A 12,328-nucleotide genomic window follows, 5' to 3' on the forward strand; every position below is an offset into this window, starting at 1 on the left:
TAAAGAATGACATATGGAAGGTGAAAAGACAACTTTCGAATGACATATGGAAGGTGAAAAGACAACTTTGGAAAGTCTAGTGTCAGAGTAATTTGATTATGAAACAAAAAAAGGAACTACATTAAGGAAGGAGAGACAAGTTTGAGAGCCAAATACACTTGCAAACGAGGATATTCTTGCCTCTCTACACACAGGTGTGTTTCTTTTAAATGACATAGTAAGCATCACTTCCCTCTGAAACAGATAGGTAATTATGTGGGAGAAATGGCTGCTTACAGCCACACATAGAGAAGTGGCTGGGACCCTGCACCTTCTGATCCAGCCTTTTGCAGCCCTGATCAAAACTAATCCTACCACAGTGTACTTTTAATAAAAAAAAAATACGTGTCATTGTGGAGAGTTAGATATCAGAACAACTGGGCCCACCCACCTTGAAATTTCTGGTGTAGTTAGCAAACAATGACAGTTTCAGAAATCACCTGCTGCTCTGAGCAGGATTTAACCACATTAACCTTCCCCCTTGCTTAGCAAATTATGATTGTGTTCCGGCTTCCACAGGACCAAGAAAGGATAGTAGCTACAGTAATCAAACCTGGCAGTGGCAACAAAATCAAGTGGGGGAGGGCTAGGAAGGGCTTTTATTTTCTATTATTCTTACCTGAGTTACCACAGTTTGGGTTCTGGACAAACAATTGCCATGGCAACCATCCTCTACAGCAATTTGTATCCTTGCTCATTTTTGTTCCACTTTTGCAAAGCATTAGTATTTTCCTGTTCAATTTATTTTTTACCAGTCACTTACACATGCAGCCATGCTTAGCAGTCCTGTCACACCAATACATTTTTTTTTAATGGCCTGGTATTTGGCCATACATAGTGAAAATGGATTCTTTTGTTACCTATGAATTAAAATGTACCTACGCACAGCTTTGCTTTTATCACTGAAGATTCCTTCAAAATGATTGAAGCAGGCTTTCTTGAGTACCATCTCCCAACTCTTTGTAGTTGCGCAGTGGTGGACAGGGTTGACCTGATCCAGACAACTTTTGAGGATGAAATTGAAAGAGAAAAGGATGGATGCTTAGCTAGATTTCAGTAGCCTTTCCTCTAATCAAAGTGCTGGCCTTCTGTACCATTGCCTTTCCCAGCTCTACACCTGTCTTGCTATCACTTTCATATATAATAGTGCAACATGCTGAGTTTTGTCCCTTTAAAGGCCTTTAATATCAACTTTCCTGTACTTTCATGAGAAATAATTATGCATCCTTCTAATCCTTTTACCTTACCAAAATGTTTCTTTGGTCTTTGGTACTATGATTAGAGCTTAGAGGAATAAATGTGAAGCTCAGTTCCTGCTGGATGAATTACACTTCCTTTATATTCCTTTCTCCTTCAGACAGACAGTGATAGGTTACTCAGTTCTATTTGTTACCAAAGGCTGTGGCACAGATACATGGTGCTTCTTTTAATGCCAAAAATTTTTAAGCACTATTATTATATTCTAGTTGCAAATCTAAAAGCTTTATCTCATTTACCTCAATCCTTGTGATCTTTATTTTATATGAGAGGGAAAAGGATATTTTAAGAGATTGACTTAGCCAAGGCCTCAAAATAAGTGGAAAATCTGATAGTTATATTAATGCACTGAACCATTATTGCAGATCTTTTCAACTATAGCATATGTCAGACTCACCTGCAGGTCTTATCAAAATTCAGATTTCTGGACCCACCTCAGTACTTCTGATTCAGTAGGACTGTGGTACAGTTTGAGAATCTGCATTTCTAGCAAGCTCTCAAGAGATACTGGTGCTGGGGTGAGAGTCCTACACATTCAGAAGCACTAAAGCTGTTAGTGGCCTTGATTAAAATTTTTACTCGGCTCAAGTGTAACAAGGGCCAGGGATTCTTTCTGAGTAAGATTCAAATATGTCTGGGGAGATGATGGAGTATAGGGAGCCTACAGACATTCCCAGGAGAAAAACATTCTGATAGATATAGCAATCCAAGATCAAAGGGTCCCAGAATGAAGATTACAAAAGAGAGGTAACACTGAGAAACCAGTGGGATCTCTTAGATTTGTCTTATGGCCTGGCCCCCAGTGACTCCTGCCTGAGTGCCAGAAAGTAGGAAGCTACAAGAAAAATCTGCAAGGGGTACATCACTCCACCGGAAGAAAGTTTTCTTTGGTGCCCTTCTAAGTGGGAGTAGAATGTATAGGGAAAAAATATCTCTCATAAGAATCAATCCCCCTAGATTACTCTGTAATTTGAGGATTTAAAGGTAGTGTCTAGCAGAGCTTTGGTGCATTAGCAGTAGCTTCCAGCAGTGTGCAGGAGATACCTGGCTCGAGATAGAAACTTTTCAACAGACACCACAGTGGCCAGTACAGGAACATGGCACAAAGTGGATGCTTAGCAGATATGGTGTTCACCTATGAATGCTTAGAGGGAGACAATGCTGTCCAATATATATGGAGGTTCCTGAAGTTTATCCAAAATAGCTGTGTACCCTAGGAAGAAATGGAGCCTATGACCATGAGTGAAAAGAACCCTGAGACTTCACAGGGAATACTTATGGCATTTTACATTTATGTATTTCACTGAACAAATGATTATAGGGCAACTACTTTGTTTCAGACATTGTGCCAGATGATGTGAAAAGAGAACTCAGTAATACAGATAGAGGCGTGTCTTTATTAAAGTCTGGATGAAAGAAAGACATAAATAAAGTCATTATAAGATTATACTACACATAGGGTATTACTGGTTGTTCAATGCAGGGCCATTTGGAAAATCAGGAATGCTGTAAGGTGGTGAAGGAAATTCAGGGTTGCAATGCCTGGGAGAAAAGGAGGACAAAAATTAGTTACGGGCTGAGGAAAGTTTAAGTGTAAAATGTTGAGTCCAGCAATTATGTCGTAATGAAGTGTTAGGTCCCTTATTAAGAAAAAAATCCTGTACAGTGAGTGATATCTGAGCACAGCTGAACAGGGAATGGATGGAGATGGATGAGGTATTTAAATGAAATCACCAGGACCAAATCTGAATTCATCCCCTGACTTCATGTTGATGGTTCACAAAGTCTCATCAAGGAGAAGGTAAGAGGTTCTCATGTACGGAGGTATGTTCAGCATGGATTTTAGCAAACACTATGGAGTGTTTGCTTTCCCTGTATGATGAAACATACAGGGATGTTTCTTAGGTTCTTCTTTCTCTACGTTAGCTCTCTAGATGATCTGATGAAGACTCCCAAAGTAGAGGAAGGAACACTAGCTGCCACTATAGGTGAATGTCCAAAGCTCAGTGGCTTATAGCAAAGTTATTTCTTGTTCATCGAAAGTCTGATGCTGGTCTCTTGGCTTCCCTCCATCTTATCAGTACACCGCCAGGAGCCAGTGGCCTCCAGGGATGCAGTGTACTTGCGTACCAGGAGTCCACAGGTTTGTAGTTAAAGGCCAGGCCCAGCAGTGGCTTTCGTAATTTCTTCCCACACCCCTGTGGTCAGAATCCAGATATGTGATCCCAGTCTAACCCTAAGGGAGCTGAGAAAATATGTATTTAAAGATACTAACAGTTTCTGCTAGAATGCCTAATTATATGTACAACCCAACAGCTCATCGTAGCTTTGAATCCGTATAGTTGACCTTCAAATGAGGTCTCAGCTCCTCAAAACCAGCCTTTTCTCTGAATTCCTAGTCTGAATTATATGATACCACATAGGTCTCCCATTTGAAATCCTTGATTCTTCCATCTCACTCCCCATGTCCTTCCATTTAGTGATTTGTCAACTTCATTCCATCTTCATCACTGCTGTTCCAGGCCACCACCATTCTCTTACCAGCACAGCTTCCTATCTGCACCCCTTGACCCACTTCTTCTCCTTTCCATTTTCCAAATTCAAGCTAAGGGATACATCCTGAATGTGAATGTAGTCAATCACTCTCTCCTCTGTATTGTCCTTTATTAGCTACCCCTTGCCCTTGGGAAAAGTCCGGCTTCTCACATGTGGATTATGTGGCCCCACAGGATTAGACTTTTCCTGTATTTATTACCAGAGTAGCAGCTGCTGATATAGAGTGTGAAAGTGACAGACAAGTTGGGTAATCCCAATAGTTTGCTCTTTGTAGAAGAAAATTGATCATTATGTAAATCGGGTACAGGTTTCTGCTCTGTCTGTATATTCATTTTATCTCTTTCAATGAACTGCAAGTTTCTGGAATCCTAGTGCCTATATTTCTTCAACAAAATCCCTTTTCTTCAGTACAGAACCTTGCTTATAATAGATCAAATGAATACGAAGTGAAGGAAACACTCTAACCACTGCCTATTTTAACTGGAATAAAACCCAACTTGTCTTAATAAACAGCTACAAAACCCCACAGGGGCCCTGCCTAACTCTGCTCTCAGTTCCCACCTCAGTCAACATGTCAAAGTGGCCTTGGCCTTCCTGTGCCCAAACATGCCAATTTTTCCCCCAGATCTTTACATGGCTGGAGTCTTCACCTAATTCACAAGTTGACTCAAATGTCACCTGCTCAGAATAGTGTTCACAAGCCATAGAAAGCTGACCCATGTCCATCACATTTTGGATTTTCTTTATGCCACCTTACTGAAATTATCTTATTCATTTACATGTGTATTTGCTTCTCTTTTCACTATAGTGTTAGGTCCATGGGAGCAAGATCTTATCTGTCATTTCATACCTATGCACATACACGCAGGGATTGAATCATCTTGCAACGCCCTATTTTCATCAACTTAGAGTCTGTATGAGTCAGCATCCCAACAGGAAACAGTTGGTTCTCTCAGATGAAGATAATTTGAGAAGATATTTATTAATGTCCCATTTTCTAAGGTGTACCACACTAGTACTTAGCATCCCTTAACCCAAATGGCTGAAGGGAAGGAGTGGATACAGGGGGCCATGGGGAGAGAATCATGGACAGAAAGCTGACTCTGTGTGACTTTATGTGATGAGATGAGGGGCTCATCCTGGGAGAAACCGAGGGGAATATACACTCCAACCTCCTAATCCTCCCTCCCTCTTATTATTGCTTAAGCCTCACCATTAGCTGAACCTCTGCTTTACAAACATATTTTTTTTCCCAGTTTATAACTTATCTCTTCATCCTCTCAACAGGGTCTCTCACAAAGGAAACATTTTTAAAATTTTAGTGAAGTCCAATTTTTATGGATTGTGCCTTTGTTATTGACTAGGAATTCTTTGCCTAGCCCTAGATAGCAAAGATTTTTGTCCTATTTTCTAAAGTTTTATAGCTTTACATTTTATATTTAAGTTCAAATATGCATACATATATATATATATATATATATATATATATGAAATATGCAGTTTAGGTCAAAGTGTTTTGTTCTTTATTTTGTTTGTTGCCAGTGGCTATCCGATGTTCCAGTATCATTTGTTTCAAAAAAGGTATACAATTGTCCACAAAAATTAAAGCGCCTGGGAAAAATTAGAAATACTTAGTAGATGTTTTCTGTACATATAAGCAAGTGATCCTTATTCTTTGCATGGCATACCATATCTGAATATGTAAAGATATCCTAGTGTTTAATGAAATTTCCAGTTTTTAGTACATTTGTTTAATGAGGGAAAAACAGATATAAAAAGGTCTGTTAATCATTTAACTCATTAATGCATAAATTTAACCTCTCAATAAAGAGAGGTTCACTTACGTTAACTCTCTTAACTTATGAACGTTAACTGTCTAAGATATGTCTTTTATTTTTTTCTGACCTAAATGATCTTTTCTTAAACTGTTGCTCTAGATAACAGCAATCTCTCATACCAGTTCCACATTAATGTCTCCTTTATTCTTTTGCTTACCATGATAAATGCAGTTAATGGTTTTATATAGCTGTATCGTACATAAAACAGAAAATAATCATTGGTGACACTTAGTTAGACCAACCCTCTTTAACTTCTCTTAACCCATTCTTAGGAAAGAAGAGGCTTTCACACTTAGGATCTTTTACACTCAGGATTGTCCTATTTCCTGATTAAATGTTTAATGAATAGCCAAGATAAGTTCTTTGTAATGACAGCTTTTATTCTGATATCACAGACAAAGAGAGAGGTCAAGCCTGTTATTTAGAATCCATCCATTTCAACACAAGTTCTACTTGAATATTTGCCAAACAATCCACTCTCTCTGATGACCAAAGTGTTGTCTTATACAGAATATGCAGAAGTTTCCAGTCCTGATGGGACTTAGGGTAGAACAGCTATAAATTCAGATCAGTTCTCACATATAAACTTGTGTACAGAAACATGATCTGTGTCCCCAAGAGTCAGCGAGTATTTAAAAAAAAAAAAGGTGTACTTCTCCTATTAAATTGCTTTAGCGCTGTCAAAACTGGTTGGGCATATTTGTGAGTTTATATCTGAGTTTTCTCTTCTGTTGCATTGATCTATAAGCCTACTTCTACATCTACATGGTCTTAATTCCTTTAGCTATATATCGTAAAATCAAGTAGAAATATATGTCTCAATTTTTGTTTCAAAAAATTATTTTAGTTATTTTAGTTCCTTTGCCCTTCTATACAAATTTTAGAATAATTGTGTCTGTACTTACGAAAAGTCTTGTTGGAATTTTTATAGGAATGTGTTAAAATTATATAGTAATTTGAGAAATAATTTATTATTCTGTTGAATCTTCCAACTCATGAATGTCTCTTATTTATTTAGATCTTTTTTGTTTTCTTTCATGAGCATTTTATAATTTTCAGTATACATGTTCTGTATATGGTTTATTAGATTTACACCTATTTCATTTTTCTTGAATGATTATAAATTGCATGCAGAACTACATGGGATTTTTGCATGTTTACCTCATATCCTGTGACTTTTCTGAGCTCACATATTATTTCTGGGGGTTGCTTGTAAATTCCTTGGAATTTTTTACATAGATAATGTCATCTACAAAAAGGAACAGCTTTATTTTTTCACTTGAGACCTGTAGGTTCTGTTCCCGTTTCTTGTTCTATTGTGCTTGCTAGACCTGCCAGTACTATGCTGAATGAGTGATGAGAGTCGGCATCTTAACTTCATCTCAGTCTTTGGTGGGGGGAGACATTTGATTGTTTACCATTAAGTACAATGTTAGCTATAATCTTGTACATAAATAAGAGATTTGTAGATCTTCTTTGTCATTATGAGAAAGTTACCCTCTGTATCTATTTTTTCTGAGAGCTTTTAACATGAACCAATGTTGAATTTTGCCAAATATTTACACCACCTTTGTCTCAATTGATATCATCTTGTGATTACTTTTCTTTAGACTGTTAATATAGTGGGTTACACTGATTGATTTTCAAATAGTGAGTCAAGCCTGTATCCCTGGAATAAGCCCCACTTAGTCATGGTATAAATTCTTTTGTGTATATTGCTGAATTCAATTTGCTAAGATTTTCTTAAGGGTTTTTCTGTCTATTTGTATAAGCAATATTGTCTTTATTTCCTCTTATTTTTTATTACCTTCAGTTTTCGTATAAGGGTAATACTAGTTTCATTAAATACATTGAGAAATATCGTTGTATATTTCAGTTCTAAAATGTCCATTTAATTCTTCTTTATATCGTCTGTTTCTTTGCTGACAGTCTATTTTTCTCATTCATTGTAAAGTGTGTCCATAATTTCTGGTTGAAGCATTTTTATGATAGTTGCTTTAAAATATTTGCCAGATAATCCCAACAAATCTCTGTCTCTCAGCATTGGCCCAAGTGACTGTCATTTACCATTTAGGTTGTGTTCCTCTTGGTTCTTGGTATAATGAGTGATTTTCAGTTGAAACCTGTGCATTTTGAAAATTATGAGACTCTGAATGTTATTTAAAATTTCTGTTTTCTCTGGTTTCCTCTGATATTGCTCCAGCAGCAGGCAGGAAAATGCTTCCTTTTGCCTGCAGGGCTGCACGAGGTGGGGGTGTGCCAACACCACTCCCCACGTGGGCTCCACTGACACTTCTGGGGGCATGGCCTCGTTACTACTGGGAAGGGTGAAGGTCCTGACTCTCCACTAAGTTTCTTAAAACACGATCTCAATAGATTGGGAAGGAGCACTTCCTTACAGCCAGGTGGTGGAACTCTGGTCTCCCCACCTGGTCTTCACTGGTGCTGTGGGGGAAGGGGTTCATTTGCACCTAATGAGGATGAAAGGCCTTGCTCCCCACTCTACGTTCTCTAGCACCACGCAGGTAAGGGAATTGAGGCATTTTGTTAAAACCTGGGAAGGGTGAAAATCTAGGCTCCCCACTCAGCCTTCTTTTCTTTGGGTAGTGGTAGAGCAATAGATTTTGTTATGGTGTTTGGCAGAAGTAGAGAATTCTTGTCCAAAACCTTTTTGTCTTTGTAGGCTGCCACATCCTGGTCTTATGTCTAAAGAGCAGGTTTTGTTGGGGCATTTTTTTAATTCATCTGCACGTGTTGTCTTTTTGGGGTTGTCACCTTCTTTAGCTCCAGGTCTGGGATCAGTGAGACAAAAAAGAAAATCCTGGTTGTTTCTCATGATCCAAAGTCTCTAGTTAGCTTGCCTTCTTATCTCTACCTTTCAGACTCTGTTTATGCTCAATTTATTCATAATGTTCAGAGTTTTTAGTTGTCCTTAGTAGGAGAAAAAGGGAAGAGTACATCTATTTCATCTGCCTGGAAGGAGAAGTCCATAAAAGGCTTTTGATATAACCAAATGACATTCTCCTTAAGGACAGAAAAGATTGAAAAGCAAATGTGGAATGCCAAGTAGACGATATCTGACCAAGGGCTTAAACAAGAGAGAACTTATGTTTGTTTAGGTGCCTTTATCTTTTACTCATTTTTTAAAGAAGACAAACACACTGTGAATTTATGTTTCAGTTAAAAATAGTTTAGTTATAATTAGAAAAACTACAACTGCGTAAAGGCTGTGTCTTGTGTTCTATTTTAAGATGCTATTTATTAAGAAAGTCTTTGGGTAGTTTCTGCAGCACATGAAAGAATTTATAGAGTTCTCAAAAGGAAAAAAATAACATAAATGATTATTAAAAAAAGTTCAAATGCCACCAAAAGCTTGTCAAAAAATATATGTAGCCTTGTAAAAAGATCTTTATTTTTCCTGTACTTGTATCCTTGTATAATGATAGAGTATCCAATGTGATTGCATGCAGACATTTTGACCCAAGAGAGCTAGAGACATTATTTGAAGCAGATGAATTGTAGTTGGGTTCTACCTAAAGATCTATTTGTTTATTGATTTTTTTTCCTGAAAGCTTCATTTCTTTTCCCAACGACTATTTTCACTTTATCCCTTGAATATATTTTGTGCCCAAGTAATAAAATTTGAAGACACAGACAAAGGATGATTGCAGGTTGAGTTCTGTCATACAATGTCCTCCCTGAAAGAGAGAAGGCTTCGATTTGGATGGGCTTTGACAACACACTTGACCATATAAGAAAAGAAGAATAAACCAAAGTATTACTAATTTACTGCACAATTACCTGCACACTTTGTACATATGTGCACATCCTGGCAGAAAGTGTGCATTTTTCTAACATCAAAAAATATTGGAAAAGAACTTTTATAATGGGTTATATTCTCACCAACAATTCAGGGCTCTTGCCATTCTCTACTTAGAGATTTCAGTGGACTCACAAAGAAGCAATGGGCAAAGCCAGCTGCAGTAAATACATTCTTATAATCCTACCTCCTCCTTCTCAGATAGTACATTGAGGTGGAATAGAAAAAATTCAATATTGAGGTGACATGCAAGCTACTAACACACTCTAATCTTTATAAAATGACCATTTAGAAAAAAATAATAGATTTGTTTGAATTAGCTAATATATATCCCAAACTATCACTAATGGCTGAATTGAACTCATAAAAACATGAAATAATTCATAAGCAATTTTAAAATTATTACATTTAGAATGCATATTTAAACTGACAAATTCTAGGGCTATATATAGTAATTCTTTGTAACATAGGAATATAATAAAGTTGTGAATGACCTATTTTTTCCTCTTTTTAAAAATAACATTATTGAGGTGTAATTGATAAAAATAAGCTGCACGCAAAATGTACAATTTAATATGTTTTGACTTATGTATACAACTTTGAGTCCAGATAATACATATTTTCATCATGTTCAAAAATTAACTTCAAACCCCTTTCAAACCCTCTCTCCCACACCTCTTCCTCACTCTGTCCCTAGGCAGTCACTTATCTGCTTTCAGTCACGACTTGTTTGCATTTTTAGTATTTGACATAAATGGAATCATTCAATATGTATTATTATTTTTCTTTTGTATGCTGTATGGTGGGGTCACATTTCACTATTTTTTCATGTGAGTATCCCATTATTGCAGCACCATTTTTTGAATTCTTGTTTGCTTGTTTGCTTTTTGTTTGTTTTTGCTTGTTTGTTTGTTTTTTGGTCAAGTGCATGGACCAAGAATCAAACCCAGGTCTCCCACATGGCAGGAGATAATTCTGCCACTGAAATACCCTTGCACTCCAATATGTATTATTTTTTGTCTGGTGTCTTTCACTTAGAATTATTTGTAATCCATCCCTATTGTAGCATGTATCAAAGGTTCATTCTTTTTATTGCTCAGGAGAATTCTATTGTGTGGATAGACTGTGCACAGTTTTTTTTTTACTGTGGTGACTTAGAAACTTGTATCCCAGAAAAACATGTTCTTATTCTTAATCCATGCCTATGAGTGTGAACCCATTGTAAATAGGGCCCTTTGAAGAAGTTACTTCAATTAAGGTGTGGCCCACCTGAGTCAGGATGGGTCTGAATCCTATTACTGGAGGTCTTATAGAGAAGGCCACAGAGAAAGAAGCCGTGAGGAGCAGCTAAAGCCTGGAAGGAAGTAAGAAGACTGCCAAGTGCTCTACCATCTGACAGAAAAGCAGAAGAGCCACAGAATGCCACACTTCTCAGGGAGAAAGCTTTGCCTTGTTGATACTTTGATTTTGGAATTCTAGCCTCAAAATCATGAGCCAATAAATTCCCATTTTTTAAGCCAGCTCATTGTATTTGTTTTAGCAATTGGAAAATAAAAATTTTTTTGTAACAGAAAGTTGGGTGCTGTTATTAAAAATATCTAAATATGTGGTAACAGCACTGGAATTGGATGAAGGGCAGAGGCTGGAAGAATTTTGAGGAACTTGATAGAAAGAAATCCTAAATTGCTTTTATGCTACTATTGGTAGAAATATGGACATGAAAGATCCCTCCAAGGAAGCCAGAGAAGGAAATAATAAATATACTATTGAAAACTGGAGGAAGTTTTTCTGCTATTCCTTTTGTAATGTGGTATAGAACTTAGGAAACTTGTGCTGTGATGTTGGATGGAAGGCAGAACGTGAAATTGATGAACTTGGACATTTAGCTGAGATGATTTCTAAGCTTTGTATGGGCGTGGCAGCCTGATTTCTCTTCATAATTTACAGAATATGCAAAAGGAAAGGCATAAGCTGAGAATTAAACTCTTAAGCACAAAGGAACCAAGAATTGATGATTTTGAAAATTCTCAGTTATTCAGATAGTATGCTCTGATACCAGGGCCTGAAACAGATTGATTCCCAGAGGATAGGGCTCCATGTGAAGGTTTTCCTGAACAACCTTTTGCTAAAGAGGGTGTAGCTGAACATGGATGAAACCAGCCATTTCACTGAAAGTCAGCATTGGAAATGCAATTACCCAGGAAGGATCTGTGGAAAGTTCTACTGTTTGAGTATTTGGAAATGCTTGAATTACAAAGCTGAAGTGCAAAGCTGACAATGTTTTTGCAAAAAATTTATGGGCAGGACCACTGCCAGTGTGAACTCAAAGGGACAGAGAAGGAATGAATTGAAGGAAGAATGACTTCAAGGGCAGAATCATGGAAGCTGAGGTCTGGACCAAAGAGTTCTTCTCTGGCCAAGAGAGATCAGGCCTACCAACATTTGTAGAAAGAGCAGGTCTGCCCCTGCATTTGGACGGTGCAGGCCATTTGCCCACATGCTGGAGGGTGGACCTTGCACCCCATTGTTCGGGGACAGTGACATCATCCTAATGCTGAGAGATAGTAGGGCCTGTGCCCTGGCATTCACTGAGAGCTTGACCCCCATTCCAATGCATGGAGTGGATGGGACCCTCACCCCAGTATTTGGGGAGATCATGGCTGCTACACAGTCCCTTAGAGTGGATTGGATTGCCTCTCCATCAGGCCTGGAGGACATTTACCCATAGATGACTCTCAGACCTTGAAATTTTACGGAGTTCTTCTTCCTGGATTTTGGGCTGGTTTTGGTCCCTTGACCCCTGTTTTCCTTCCAATGT

At 37.8% G+C, this 12,328-nt stretch overlaps 1 long non-coding RNA gene across 2 annotated transcripts in view; it reads right to left on the bottom strand.

Moving 5' to 3' along the window:
* LOC143683947 (uncharacterized) overlaps positions 1–12,328 on the bottom strand; it is a 355,121-nt gene that overhangs the window by 260,302 nt on the left and 82,491 nt on the right. The window contains exon 6 of one of the 2 annotated variants that reach the window (XR_013175748.1): positions 2,690–2,838. The exons of the other annotated variant lie outside the window; for it this stretch is intronic. This is a non-coding gene — a long non-coding RNA (uncharacterized LOC143683947). Of the gene's footprint in view, positions 1–2,689; positions 2,839–12,328 lie in introns of those variants that run through there. 2 annotated transcript variants of the gene reach the window in all.

Source organism: Tamandua tetradactyla, chromosome 1, assembly GCF_023851605.1.
Source record: "Tamandua tetradactyla isolate mTamTet1 chromosome 1, mTamTet1.pri, whole genome shotgun sequence".
In the NCBI taxonomy this organism is placed as follows: domain Eukaryota; kingdom Metazoa; phylum Chordata; class Mammalia; order Pilosa; family Myrmecophagidae; genus Tamandua; species Tamandua tetradactyla.